General features: G+C 41.7%; 1 pseudogene; it reads left to right on the forward strand.

The window, feature by feature from the left end:
- The first annotated feature begins 465 nt into the window (after positions 1 to 465).
- On the forward strand, positions 466 to 4,436 carry LOC133089702 (E3 ubiquitin-protein ligase RNFT1-like; annotated as a pseudogene).
- Positions 4,437 to 15,651: the final 11,215 nt, after the last annotated feature.

Raw genomic sequence — 15,651 nt, forward strand, 5'->3', positions numbered from 1 at the left:
CAGCCACAAGTCTATGCCTGAGGATACAGGCGGAGTGCAGGTGGGGGACCAGAACAGCAAATCAGGAGTCTCGTCTATAAATGTTAGGCCTCTCAATAACACCAGGGGCAGGAGAGCCATGGGATCAGAATTGTGTTGCTCCTGGGCGTCTGGGGGTCTGGGCCCTATTTATGTCTACCTTGCTTATCAAAACCTGAGGGAGAGGGATGGGAAAGGTACTTGAAATTTGTACTTCCTTTAGCTCAACAGTTATTTATACTGGGTTATACTGACATTGGAAAGACAACTATTTGGGCTGTCAAGCAGGGCTGGAGTTGTTGGTCATGGGGTTTGAAGGTGATGGCCCTGACTGAAGGCCTCGAGGTGGCATCTCCCGCTGTTCCTGCAGTCGATACCTGGGCCTCGGTCCACTCAGTGTCATGAGAGGAGACAGAGCCCTGAAGCAAAGAAATCTGGATCACAGAAAAGTATTCAAGGGTCATGCAAGCCAACGGTTGTCAACTGCACAGTCCTTTAGGAGCTGCAGGCAGTGAGGATGCCTCAGCCTCCCATGTGTCCAAACAAGATTGATAGGAGAAGCCTCCTGTTTTGATTCTGGAGATGTTCATATCCAGATGAACTCCATACCTAAAGAATGTGCTGGAAACCCAAGCTCCAGAAATATAAGGTCAGGTGTCCAGAGCTGTACCCAGGAACGTGTACATAGTCGCTACAGAGTCACCTCCACCATGAAGCAAGGCAGCCTGATGATACTGACACGGAGTCTGGAGATCATGGTAGTAGCTCCTTCTCAGAATTCCGATATCTCTTCAAGGGGTTGCAAAAAAGTCTTCTATTAATTTTGATTCTGTGTGTCAAACTTGTTATACAGCATACAACAGGAGTTGCTCTTGGAATTGGGCTACTTACAACTTTTATACATGCAACCAAAAGCATTTTAAATCAGGTTTTTCTAAGAGAAAGGTGCTCAGAGATTCAGTGTGCTTGGTTACTGGTATTCATAGCAGGATCTTCCATTCTTTCATATTACACCTTTTATTCTCAGTCACTTTATTACAGCTTAATTTTTAAAAAGCCTGCTCTAGACCCCATTCGAGCTTCTGGGAAGTACTTCAATTGCTGGAATTACAGACTTCATTCTGAAATTCATCTTCATGGGCTTAAAATGCCTATTTTACTGGTGCCTTCTTTCATCATGCCTTTCATTTGATTTAATTTTTTTAATTTTTAAAATTTTTTTTTTTTTTTTTTTTAATTTTTATTCTTGGCTGTGTTGGGTCTTCGTTTCTATGCAAGGGCCCTCTCCAGTTGCGGCAAGTGGGGGCCACTCTTCATCGCGGTACACGGGCCTCTTCACTATCGCGGCGTCTCTTGTTGCGGAGCACAGGCTCCAGACGCGCAGGCTCAGTAATTGTGGCTCACGGGCCGAGTTGCTCCGCGACATGTGGGATCTTCCCAGACCAGGGCCCGAACCCGTGTCCCCTGCATTAGCAGGCAGATTCTCAACCACTGCGCCACCAGGGAAGCCCCCTAATTTTTAAAATTTAAGTATAGTTGATTTACAATGCTGTGCCCATCTCTGATGTACAGCAAAGTGACTCAGTTATACACATATAGACATTCTTTTTTAATATTCTTTTCCGTGTATAGCACAGGGAACTATATTCAATATCCTGTGATAAATCATGCCTTTTAAATCCAAGGGTTACTGGTATATGATTTTAGAAGAATTATGTCAGTATTACCAAACTTTTGTTCCCATACCAGTTTGGTTTCGTTACCTTATAAGCTATGGGGAGTTTGGTAATGTAACTAGATGGATTCTTGGGATATTGCTGGCTTTACTCTACCTCATACTAAAAGTTCTAGACATTTTTGCAAACCTAAAAACTTTCAGACAGGGTTTTGCCAATATTTTTTTTGAATTTTTGAATTTTATTTTATTATTTTATACAGCAGGTTCTTATTAGTTATCCATTTTATACATATTAGTGTACACATGTCAATCCCAATCCCCCAATTCATCCCACCACCACCCCCTCCCCCGCCACTTCCCCCCCCCTTGGTGTCCATACGTTTGTTCTCTCCATCTGTGTCTCTATTTCTGCCCTGCAAACCGGTTCATCTGTATTATTTTTCTAGGTTCCACATATATGCGTTAATATAAGACATTTGTTTTTCTCTTTCTGACTTACTTCACACTGTATGACAGTCTTTAGATCCATCCACGTCTCAACAAATGACCCAATTTCGTTCCTTTTTATGGCTGAGTAATATTCCATTGTATATATGTGCCACATCTACTTTATCCATTCATCTGTTCATGGACATTTAGGTTGCTTCCATGACCTGGCTATTGTAAATAGTGCTGCAATGAACATTGGGGTGCATGTGTATTTTTGAATTACGGTTTTCTCTGGATATATGCCCAGTAGTGGGATTGCTGGGTCAAATGGTAATTCTATTTTTAGTTTTTTAAGGAACCTCCATACTGTTCTCCATGGTGGCTGTATCAATTTACATTCCCACCAACAGTGCAAGAGGGTTCCTTTTTCTCCACACTCGCTCCAGCATTTGTTGTTTGTAGATTTTCTAATGATGCCCATTCTAACTGGTGTGAGGTGATACCTCATTGTAGTTTTGATTTGCATGTCTCTAATAATTAGTGATGTTGAGCAGCTTTTCATGTGCTTCTTGCCCATCTGTATGTCTTCTTTGGAGAAATGTCTATTTAGGTCTACTGACCATTTTTTGATTGGGTTGTTTGTTTTTTTTGATATTGAGCTGCATTAGCTGCTTGTAAATTTTGGAGATTAATCCTTTGTCAGTTGCTTCATTTGCAAATATTTTCTCCCATTCTGAGGGTTGTCTTTTTGTCTTGTTTACGGTTTCCTTTGCTGTGCAAAAGCTTTTAAGTTTCATTAGGTCCCATTTGTTTATTTTTGTTTTTATGTCCATATCTCTAGGAGGTGGGTCAGAAAGGATCTTGCTGTGATTTATGTCATAGAGTGTTCTGCCTATGTTTTTCTCTAAGAGTTTTATAGTGCCTGGCCTTACATTTAGGTCTTTAATCCATTTTGAGTTTACTCTTGTGTATGGTGTGAGGGAGTGTTCTAATTTCATTCTTTTACATGTAGCTGTCCAGTTTTCCCAGCACCACTTGTTGAAGAGACTGTCTTTTCTCCATTGTATATCCTTGCCTCCTTTGTCATAGATTAGTTGACCATAGATGCATGGATTTATCTTTGGGCTTTCTATCCTGTTCCATTGACCTATATTCCTGTTTTTGTGCCAGTACCATACTGTCTTGATTACTGTAGCTTTGTAGTATAGTCTGAAGTGAGGGAGTCTGATTCCTCCAGCTCCGTTTTTCTTTCTCAAGATTGCTTTGGCTATTCGGAGTCTTTTGTGTTTCCATACAAATTGTGAAATTTTCTGTTCTAGTTCTGTAAAAAATGCCATTGGTAATTTGATAGGGATTGCATTGAATATGTAGATTGCTTTGGGTAGTATAGTCATTTTCACAATGTTGATTCTTCCAATCCAAGAACATGGTATATCTCTCCATCTGTTGGTATCATCTTTAATTTCTTTCAGCAGTGTCTTATAATTTTCTGCCTACAGGTCTTTTGTCTCCTTAGGTAGGTTTATTCCTAGGTATTTTATTCTTTTTGTTGCAATGGCAAATGGGAGTGTTTTCTTAATTTCACTTTCAGATTTTTCATCATTAGTGTATTGGAATGCAAGGGATTTCTGTGCATTAATTTTGTATCCTGCTACTTTACCAAATTCATTGGTTAGCTCTAGTAGTTTTCTGGTAGCATCTTCAGGATTCTCTATGTATAGTGTCATGTCATCTGCAAACAGTGACAGCTTTACTTCTTCTTTTCCAATTTGGATTCCTTTTATTTCTTTTTCTTCTCTGTTGTGGCTAAGACTTCCAAAACTATGTTGAATAATAGTGGTGAGAACAGGCAACCCTGTCTTGTTCCTGATCTTAGTGGAAATGGTTTCAGGTTTTCACCATTGAGGATGATGTTGGCTGTGGGTTTGTCATATATGGCCTTTAACATGTTGAGGTTAGTTCTCTCTATGCCTACTTTCTGGAGGGTTTTTATCATAAATGGGTGCTGAATTTTGTCGAAAGCTTTCTCTGCATCTATTGAGATGATCATATGGTTTTTCTCCTTCAATTTGTTAATATTTGCCAATATTTTTTACACTACCAAGCTACGAAGTGGCTGCCAGTAAGAGACAGTGTTCAGATGTGGATGATGTTTGTTCAATATGTCAGGCTGAATTTCAAAAGCCAATTCTCATCTGTCAACATATATTTTGTGAAGAGAGAAAACTGTCCACTGTGTAGAACTGTGATTTCAGACCATATAAACAAATGGAAAGATGGTATCACTTCATCACACTTTCAAATATATTAAGTTTTGAACTTCATATTAAGGCCAAAAAATACTAATTTCATTTGCTTACAGTGACTATTGATAAAGGCATTCGAATGGATTTTAGGGCCAGAAGTTAAGGAAAATGTTTCCAAATCGTTATAGAGTATTATAATAAGACTTAAGTGTGTAGTCCAAATTATCAAAAGATTAAATGAAAGAACCCTATATTTTAAAATATACATAAGTAGTGTTCAACCTAATGCACATGCAACATTTAGACTATCCTATTTGACAGATGACTGCAGTTAAATTGTAAATGTGTTTTCTTGTTAATACTACCAAAATGACAATTGCATAACTAGAACTAGCAGTTTTAGAGAAATTCAGGTATCCTTTCCTTTCATTATTTTCACAATAAAGAATATTTTTCATAAAACTTTGACACACTTTACCTGAAAGTAGAATTTTCTTTATCATTCCTATTTGATTTTTATAATTCCCATTCAAAAAATTCTAAAAATTTTTATAAAATTTGTATTTTTAAATGAAAGTTCTAAATGCTATATTTTACCTGTAACAATCAGATTTTCTAAGGAAGATTAATTCATTGAGGATGAAATATTTTAATATTGTATTTTTCTGTGTAGTATGATTAGCAGTCATTGAGAACAGATGATTTAAATTCCTTTTTGTTTGTGAACATCATACATACAATCCTGCCATCAGCTTTAATGTTCATGATCTTTTTTGTATAGTGCCATGGACTACCCTGACTATTACACACACAAAAGAAGACAACTACTTGGCATCAATAGCTGATCAATGCATGCATCACCCGCTTCCTTGTACATTCACCATGTGGAAAATTCCCCTGTCCTCTATTCCATAATTTTTCCTCCTTCTTTTTGTCTTCTGGAGGGTATAATGTAGTTTAAACTGAAAGATTAAACAAAGACATCTTAAGTGGAAGCACTCCTTATAGAAGAAAGCTCAAGATTGTAATTAAAATGTTGGCGGTATCATTGGGTACCAGAGAAACTATCACCTTAGAACAGAGATTGGGCTAAAATAACCCAGAATGAGGAAAATCTTTTTAAAGAATCATCGCACTATGTATCAATCCATGTGCATTTTGTGTGAAAGGCAGAAGTTCAGAGGTCACATACTTTTCCTTCACACTGTGCTCAGATACAGTGTTTCTCCATGGGCATGCTATGGTAATGCAGTAGTTCTGTGTTATATAGAATCTCCCCACAATGCAGGACACCCAGTATCCCTAAATGCCAGCAGCACTCCTCAGTCTGGGAAAGCTGAAAATGTTCTGGGCACCACTGCTCTAATGTTTCAGAGTACACTGCATAAACTATTTCCTCGGATCAGCATAATGATTCAAAACATTAGTAACATCTTCATTCTTCAGATGATGAACTGAGGCTTGAAATGGATCGCTGGCTTTTCCACATGGCTAGTGAAGGGTGCTGCTGGCTCTAACACCAAGGGGCAGACTCTAAATTCAGCTCCTTTTCTAAAACATTGTGCTGCCTTTCGATGGAGGCAGAGACTCAGACTTCATCTCAATCCACTAGTAAATACATGCAGATGAACTGGTGTTGCTGTTGTTGTTATTTATATTTCTAGCTTTCTTCTAAGGAGCCTGGGTCTTGTTAAATAGAGGACACTTTGTTCTGTGGGTCTTTGCTGGAAGGGTAGAGGGAGGAGCTAAGAGGACCTGGGTTAGTTTGGCTAACAGAGGGAGCAGATCATGGAGCTTCCAGGGACAATGAGGGATGGAGGGAAATAGGAAAGAGAGCTACTAGGACCTAGTGAGGCCTTGAGTAATGCGACATGACGTACCTACCCACGCACTCTCACCCATGAGTCCCAAAACTTCAGTACAATGTATTACTCATGAAATGCTTAGAGAGTGAATTTTTTGGTGTAAAATGGCAAGGGGCTGAGTATTACTCCTGGGTTGAGAGAGGCTGATGCAGAGACAGCACACCTGGACCCAGAAGCCAGAGGCAGGAGGTACCGTGAGGGTGTCAGCGACTCCGAGAATCAGCAGAAATCAAAGGAAGGCCTGGAGTTTTCACAGATGTGGAACTCGTGAATTTACGCAGACATCTGAGACTGGGGGAGCACCAGTTCACATCTGAATCGTAGGCAATTAAAGTGAGGGCCCAAACATTGCTGGGTTCTAGAATACTTTCAGGTATTAGAGGGAGGAGAACCAATCTGTGTCAGAGATTATACAGCTTGAAACTTTCCCCAAGGCAGTCTAAAGATTTGTCTCCTTATTTAAGAAAATTCACACAATATTTGAAGTGGCTGATCATTTACTTTTCACACTGGTCAGGACCATAAGAGGAATTCTCTGAATAGAGTTAAAATTGGTGAATGTGGGATGTGATGAAGAAAAAATGCCCTGACATCTATTCAGCTAGTGTCGCCAGACCTGTCACTTCCATAAGCAGGGAGAAGACAACCATTCCAGGTCGTTCTCTGTAATAAACACAGGATGCTTATATAACTTTCATGAACAGATTTCATGAAAACGACAAAATGACAGAGAATGACTGAATCCACATATGGAATAAGGACCAAATGTTAAATGTAATTATTATCCATTTATGATTATTATACACTAGGATTCTCATAAAAGCATCCAGTTTGTTCTCAATAAAAACTTGGTGAAACCTGGCTTGTATTCCTTTGGACACACCAGTCTGGTCTTATTTTCTTGCTGGAATGCTCTGGTTTGCTGCTTTTTTGTATTCAAGACCTTATTACTGCTTGGAAAATGTTCCTTATCTTTGCATGTGCACTAATCTTTATGTGAGAAGCAGGAGATGGTGCCCCTAGGTGCCTGCCCTGCAGCTGAGAGTCTCACTGAGATCTGGGCCTGAGTGCTGCCCGCTAGGGGTTCTCTGATGCACTGCCCTGCAGCCCTGGGGAGGATGCTCATTCACTCTAGGCCAGTGGTCACCTTCAAGGCCCCCAGTGTTCCAAATAGTTCAGGGAGGAGAATAAGAGAAAAACCATTACTGATGCCAAATTTTGTGTTACCTTCTTCTACCCTGATGCTTCCCAAGAGGTCTCTCAATTCCCAATTCCCCCTCATGGTCCCAATCATCTTTCCAACCTCTTGCCCCAAGGCAGGCTTTGGCCTGACGTGTCCCAGACACAATTAGTCAGTGGCTGACTCTCATTCAAATAATAATAAAATATCAGAATAGCACTGCGTTCTTTGAAGATGAACTTGACAGGCCTGAAATCTCAAAAGAAATCTTGCAGGGATGAAGCCCGGGGTCCCCAGTGGGCCTCTCCCTGAACCCTGGGCAGAGCTTCCCATCACAGCCAGCACAGTGGGCGAACATTCTACGCAGCTTCCACTCTTTCCTCAGTGGCTCTAGATTTCTACTGCAACCTGTTTCGAATTCAATGTCTTATAAGGAAATGGCACAGAAAAGGAGCACAGCTACTGCTTAAGCAGGCAACTCTCAGGGTCCCAGAATTTTAAAGGGTTTGGAAAATATCCTAGAAATCACAGTAAAAGGGTGTTCAGGGACAAGTGTAAGACCCACCAAACAGTTCTATCAACTGAGTGAGGGATATTTACAGAAGGCAATCAGAGACCCAAAATTCCAAGGGAAAGAAACACAACCATAAGCTAAACATCTTTATCTAAATGAACTCTCCATGTTTGCAAGTGAGTCATTTCTGGACTTTGAAGCATGGATTTGAAATTTGTGGCATGGCAATCCACTGAAGCCAATTTGACCTTTTGGTAAATATGAAGTTTTTCTGGTAAATGTCAATAGCCCCCAACCATTAGAAGTGGGGGAGACTGGGGAGCCTATATGTTCCTTTCCCTACAACCATGCTACCAGGAGCCATATTACAATGAAATCATGTTTTAGAAAATATTCTGACAACTCCTAGATATTTATTCACATTAAGGGTCAAAGGTAGTCTTAAGCCTGCTCTGTAGCTAGGGAGGTCCCTCTCTTTACCCTTGGACCCTCTGTTCAGCATTTCCCATAAAAGGCTTAACTGAATTCAGGGCAAGCATATTCTGATGGCAGGTGTGGCCAACTTTGTGCTGGGTCAGGCATAGGGTGTCTCGTGATGGGGAGGAATGCAGAACCAATTCGGAGGTCTAGACCGCAAGCTTGAACTATCTGTATTCAGCAAGCTGGGCTTGCCAGGTGCTAATACTTCATTCAGGAAAGGGCAGTCATTCCTGTATGACACTACTAACCAGCCACCTATTTGAATACTGCTCATTTCACCAATTAAAAACTATTTTAAACATCCCCTATGCTAATCAATAAGCCTCCTGGTGTAGATTTAGCTAATTTTATGTAAGATACTAAATGACCCAGCAAAGGAAGCTATAAACAAAATGAAAAGACAACCTATGGAATGAGAGAAAATATCTGCAAACGATGTGACCAACAAGGGATTAATTTCCAAAATACACAAACAGCTCATACAACTCAACAACAAAAAAATAACCCAATCGAAAAATGGGCAGAAGACCTAAATAGACATTTCTCCAAAAAAGACATACAAATGGCCAACAGGCATATGAAAAGATGCTCAACATCACTAATTATTAGAGAAATGCAAATCACAACTACAGTGAGGTAGCACCTCACACCAGTCAGAATGGTCATCATTGAAATGTCTACAAATAACAAATGTGAAGAAAAGGGAACCCTCCTACACCATTGGTAGGAATGTAAGTTGGTACAGCCACCATGGAAAACAGTATGGAAGTTCCTCAAAAAACTAAAAATAGAGTTGCCATATGATCCAGAAATCCCACTCCTGGGCATATATCCAGACAAAACTATAATTCAAAAAGATACATGCACCCCTATGTTCATGGCAACATTATTCATAATAGTTAAGACATGGAAACAACCTAAATGTCCATCAACAGATGAATGGATAAAGAAGATGTGGTACATATATACAATGGAATATTACTCAGCCATAAAAAGGAATGAAATGGGGTCATTTGTAGAGATGTGCATGGACCTAGAGACCGTCATACAGAGTGAAATAAGTCAGAAAGAGAAAAACGAATATCATATATTAATGCATATATGTGGAATCTAGAAAAATGGTACAGATGAACCTGTTTGCAAGGCAGAAATAGAGACACAGACGTAGAGAACAAACGTATGGGCACCAAGGTGGGGAGAGGGGGAGTGGGATGAATTGGAGGTTGGGATTGACATATATACACTAATATGTATAAAACAGATAACTAACGAGAGCCTGCTGTATAGCACAGGGAACTCTACTTAATGCTCTGTGGTGACCTAAATGGGAAGGAAATCCAAAAAAGAGGGGATATATGTATACACACAGCTGATTCACTTCGCTGTACAACAGAAACTAACACAACATTGTAAAGCAACTATACCCCAATGAAAAAAAAAGAAGAAGATGTGGTACATACATACAATGGAATATTACTCAGCCATAAAAAAGAATGAAATAACGCCATATGCAGCAACATGGGTGGACCTAGAGATTATCATACTAAGTGAAGTAAGTCAGAAAGAGAAAGACAAATACCATATGATATCACTTACATGGAATCTAAACTATGACACAAATGAAATTAACTACAAAACAGAAACAGACTCACATGGCATGGCATGTGAGACAGAGAACAGACTTGTGGTTGCCAAGGGGTGGGGGGTGGGGGACGGATGGAGTGGGAGTTTGGGGTCAGCAGATGCAAACTATTATATATAGAATGGATAAACAACAAGGTCCTATGGTATAGCACAGGGAATTATATTCAATATCCTGTGGTAAACCATAATGGAAAAGAATATAAAAGAAGAATGTGTATATATGTATAACTGAATCACTTTGCTGTACAGCAGAGATTGGTGCAATGCTGTAAATCAACTATACTTCAATAAAAAAATAAGATACTGGGACTTCCCTGGTGGTCCGTGGTAAAGAATCTGCCTTACAATGCAGGAGATGCGGGTTCAATCCCTTGTCAGGGAACTAAGATCCCACGTGCCACAGGGCAACTAAGTCCAAGGGCCACAACCACTTAGCTCATGCGCCTCAACTAGAGAGCCTGCGTGCCACAAACTACAGAGCCCATGCGCTCTGGACTCCACGCGCCACAACTAGAGAAGAGAAAACAATCCGCACACCACAACTAGAGAGAAGCCCTTGTGCCGCAATGAAGAGCCCACGTGCCACAACATAAAGAGCCCGCATGCCTCAACGAAGATCCCGCATGCCGCAACTAAGATCTGATGCAACCAAAAATAAATAAATAAACAATAAATAAATCTTTAAAAAAAAAATAAGATACTAAGTGACCATCTTAGAAGATCTTGATTCTGGCGAGGGTTCTTCATCTGTTGGTTAACCACCTTTGGAGGGTAGATCCCCAAACACGGCATTCTAAATGCTAGCTAACTGCTCTTAGAGGATAGAGTAACTTGTATATACAACTACATCGCAACGTTTATATTGAGGTATTTTAAAATAAGGGTCACACAGACAATATAACACATGGGAACACTGAAAAGGCAACAAAGAGTAAGACAGAGTTGGAAGCAAGAGAAACAGTCTTGACTGGCTGACTTTCTGCTTTGTGAATCATGCCTCAGGAGATGCTGAGTCCCACGTAAGAACAGGCTCTCTTTGCTGGAGATTGATTTATATTATAAGAAGTAAAGCTTGATTGGGCTGTCTCTAAAACGTTTTATTTTGAGGACTAGAGTTCCACTGGCCCGGAAGTATCTAGAATAAATCATATAGCTGTATTTAGAGATTTCAGAACCTTAGAAAGAGAATTTGAGGCAAGGGTGACAGAAATGAGTCTGTTCTTTGATGCAATTCTGCATCTCCACTTGCCTCTGCTGCTGCTGAAAAGCAGTGAAAAACTCTAGGAAATAAGCCTCTAAAGGTGAAGAAGCATATTTCAAGTGTGTTATCAAAATTCTATCGATTAACAGAAAAATGTTACTGGTGAATCCTGGCTGAAAGGTAAAAATTTATCAGTTTTTTTTTAAGGCATTCTCCCTAAAATTTAAAACTATAGTTTTTGCTGGCTCAAATCCTTTGTAAGGTGCCTCAAGCCCTTTATAGAACAATGTGGAATATAAATGAAAAAAACACATACAGGTGCATGTATGCACACACACACACACACACACAACTGTAACTCTCATTGATACTTTATTTTAATATAAGGTTTAAAATTAAAATCAGGCAAGTGAAATCTTAAAATAATTTCACATTAAACTTTGGTAGTTTTAAAATTATGTCACTCATCAAACACCAAGTAACCTAAACTTTGAGATTAAACCTCTTCCGTAGAACACAAATCAATGGATCTTTCCCATTTTGAGTCCTTTTTGGAACAAGGTGGGTATGGAAATACATACAATAGTAACAACAAAATAATATAATAATAATAGTAAATAAACCAATGCCTCAATCTTATGAAATAGCTCAGTCAACCTACAGCACTTCATTTTGCTATGCTTTCTTCAGCCGCTTTGATCTCCTAGTTGCATGGCTTCCGAAAAATGGCAGAAATAAATCAAGGTGCAATACAAAAGGTAGCAAAAGCAAGAACAGTGATTGTGTTTTTGGTTTCAGTGAGCTGAGACATTAGCAGGCTCTGGCATTAATCTACCTGGTATTAGGATAATGTTTTCAAGCAGCAGACTTTTTTAAAGAAACAAAACCCCTAAAGCCAGAGGGGCAAGATATGCACAGATTATGTGCAGGTTTGTGTGGAGGTCTGTATGGAGTAGACTATATTGCCTGCGTGATATGGAGGAAGGGCCCCAGAAAACCCCTCTGTCCTCAGAAGATCTCCCTCACTGTCCTGTCATGGTTGACTGAGCTTCTACCATTAAAGATTTTATTTGTTGCTTTTAAGATAGTGATTTTCTAACTCCTTTATGCTGCCAACATTCTCCCTTTTGATACAATTTTATTCAGAGGCCTAATAAAACAGATAAAAGCAGAGATACTGTTGCTGAAGTAGGTGACCCATCGGATCAGCCCCTCACTCCCACTGAGACACATCTGCAAACTGCTAGGGCTTATTGAAGGACATCTGAAAAACCACTGGGTTAAGACAGAGCTTCCCAATTGATGTGAACAAAGGGTTACAGAAGTTGGGAGATATCAATTCCTTCAGCCCTTAAGGGAGGGGATGGTAGGGGAGGTGTGGGTGGAGCTCTGGCCAAGCCCTCTGTGGCCCATTGTCTCTCACTTTTATTTACCTCAGTGTATGGGAACATTATTATAATTTTCTGCGCACTAGGCTAGGGCATTATGCTCTGATAGAGTTTATCACAATTATTACTGGTTATTAACACCTTAGCATGCGCTTTTCCCTGCCAATTCTCTAAGGAAAGGAAACATATATCAAGCTAATCTGGGTAGGGGAGATGTTGGAAATTGGGTCATAAGCCAGGAAGCTCTCAGGAAGGAAAGAATTGAGTGGGAGGCCACAGGAGAAGGCCCGAAGTGGGGCTCTGGATGGCCTGGAACCAAAAGGTACAACGCTAAGACAAGAGGAAGAGGACACTCTGGAAGAATCCAGAGGGCTCTGAAGTGAATGCCCTGCTCTCCCACTGGACGAGGATCAGCCCAGCTCCCAGGTGTCAGCTCAGCCCACATCGGGATCATGCAGGCAAACACAGATTTTACTCCTGAGAGAGATTTTTCACAAGGTAAGTGCTCACTTGGGAGACCCAGATGAGTGGATTATTCACCTGGAAGAAGGCAGACTCGAGTTTCAAAAGGTTAGATTAGTAATTGCAACTGGGGACCCGTCTCAGGCAGGCCCCGACAGTCTCCGACTGAAGAAACAGAGCTGCTTCCCACCTCCTCCCTCCCCAGCGTCCCGTCCTCTTCCTCTGTGTCTCAACTTCTTTTCCCATCGCTCTGACTCACAAGTGTCAGCCACTGGAGGGGCTCCCCATCTCCCAGCCCTCGGAGATCTCATTGTGAGCGGTTTCTTCTCATCCCCGTCCACTTAGTGCTGGGCACCAATCCAGACACGACCCACTCTTCCAAAGGCGCCCCCTGAGGTGCAGCTTCCTGGCAGGGACCTTCCACAGGCAAAAATGATGTGTCTCTGAGGACTGATGCGCCAGACGGACAATCCGAGGTTTATGGTTTTCCAGAAGGGGTTCACAAAGCCCTGCCAATTCCCCTTTCGCCATTGGCCAATTCCCTTTCACTGGCTCTCCCTGCCTGTCATCTGCTTTGTCAGCCAAATCCCTTTTCATTTTTCTCAGCTTCATCTTGGACTCAGGCCTAGTAAGTCCTGTCAAGAAGATTCCTGACGTATGAAGTTTTATGTCTCTTCCACCACCATCCTGAGAGGCGTTGCCCGTCCTTCACCTCTGTGAAATGTTTCACAGGAAGGCATTCCCGTGTCTGAAGTGGAGCATATTGGACCAAAACACCAAGTGAACAGTAGCAACGTTATTATTTTCCAATGAGAATTTAAATCAAAAGATGCAAAGGAGCAATCCTCCAAGGAGTTTTGGGGGGAAGGGAGAAATAAGTGGAGGAAAAACTAAAATAGAGAACGTCCTTGTACAACACTGAAACTCTTTAGTGAGAGTCAAAAATTACTCCAAAAATGGCATAGTCGTTTTGGAATCAGGATGCTTTGATTTTTGTCTAAATCCACTCATCATCTAAGCCCTTCTGAATATTCTGGGCCTGTCCCAAAGTCACTGGCCTTTTTCTCACCAAATGGCTCATTATTTCTCAGCACCATCTCTAAGTCTTAAGTGAACTCAGCTCACCGTTGCTCACACACAACTTGCTGGGTCCACCGGAGGGACTTGCCAAATGCAGTTCTCTTCCCATGGGATAACCTTGGTGCCTATGTGGGTTTCTGTTGGACTGTTTGTTTAACCTAACATTTATTGAGGCTGACTAGGTGCCACGCACATCGCATGATTTACCTTATTTAATTCTCAAAACAACCCTATGAGATCGGTATCATTATTGTCCCCTTTGGAGGATCATTAACAGATGGGGAAACCAGCTGAGGCATTGGCTCAAGGACCCAGAGCTATTACTAAGTGACAGAAAAAGAATTCTAATTCAGGCGTGTCTAACCACAGAGCCTAAGCTCCGAACCACGGACACTCTCATCGTCTCCTCCTTTGTTGAAGGAGTTTAACGTAGAGTGAGTTTAACTTTTAAACGGTTTGTAGTTTGGGGATAGAAAATGCCCGGCCTGCAGCTGGCCTCGGAAAATACAACTCTCCAGCTCCACCGCTCTTTAGATCAGCAGGAAAACCAATCTCTCTTAGCAGATCCAGCCGGGGGACTGACACTTCCTCAGCTGCCAGGCATCTATGGAGGCTGAACGCAGCTCCAGACAACACCTCTGCAGAGGTTCCCTTCTGGCACAGCCCAGCGCCCCGGCAGGTGGTGCCGCTGGGCTCCGCTTCCTGTCCGCCATGACTCAGTGCAGATCCGCCTTCGGGCTGCAGCGGCTCTTCAGGAGGAAAAAAGGAAGATCACTCCTCACCCTTTGGCGCTACTCTTGAGTCGGGGAGGGTTACACACCAACCCAGGCCTGATCCGCAGTGGTGGCGTCTTAGACGCGCTCACACTGTCACATCCCGAGGCTCCAGACTGCCCCCTAGAGGACGGGTTTCTTTGCTGCTCCCTTCAACCAGCTGGCTGGCAGTGGAGGCGGGGGTCGGGTGGCGGGGTGGAGCTCTCCCTCCTGTCTCCTTCTTCCCTCAAAGTATTAGTTTTGTTTAGGGGCTTCCTTGCCTTCCTCGTCCCTGGGTCCTGGCTGTGGTCACCCACTGACCCTTAGTTCACCTCAACAGATTTCAATAACTGAATCTCGGAGAAGAGGTATTGGAGCTTTAGTCCCTTGCTTCGCAGATCCCCGGGGTTCTCAGGCAAGTTTGCACCCGCCCCTCTCCGAAAAGTTCAAGCAGAACTTTTTAATAGTCTTAAAAAAATATTCAAGGTTCACTTACTCTGCTACAATCATAACTCATTTCTCAGGGGAAGCCTAACTACTTCGCCGTAACTTGGCTTCTGCCATCTAGCTCTTAGATTGATTTTCGCCCCACAAGCAACTTGGAGGCTTGAACTTTGTGAGCCCTTCCATGGCTGACAGTGCTCCTCAGAGCCCAATAACTGCTGTTCACCGACTGGGCCCTGGAACTGCCTCTCTGTTCCTTTTGTCCCTTTT

This window comes from Eubalaena glacialis, chromosome 4, assembly GCF_028564815.1.
Source record: "Eubalaena glacialis isolate mEubGla1 chromosome 4, mEubGla1.1.hap2.+ XY, whole genome shotgun sequence".
In the NCBI taxonomy this organism is placed as follows: domain Eukaryota; kingdom Metazoa; phylum Chordata; class Mammalia; order Artiodactyla; family Balaenidae; genus Eubalaena; species Eubalaena glacialis.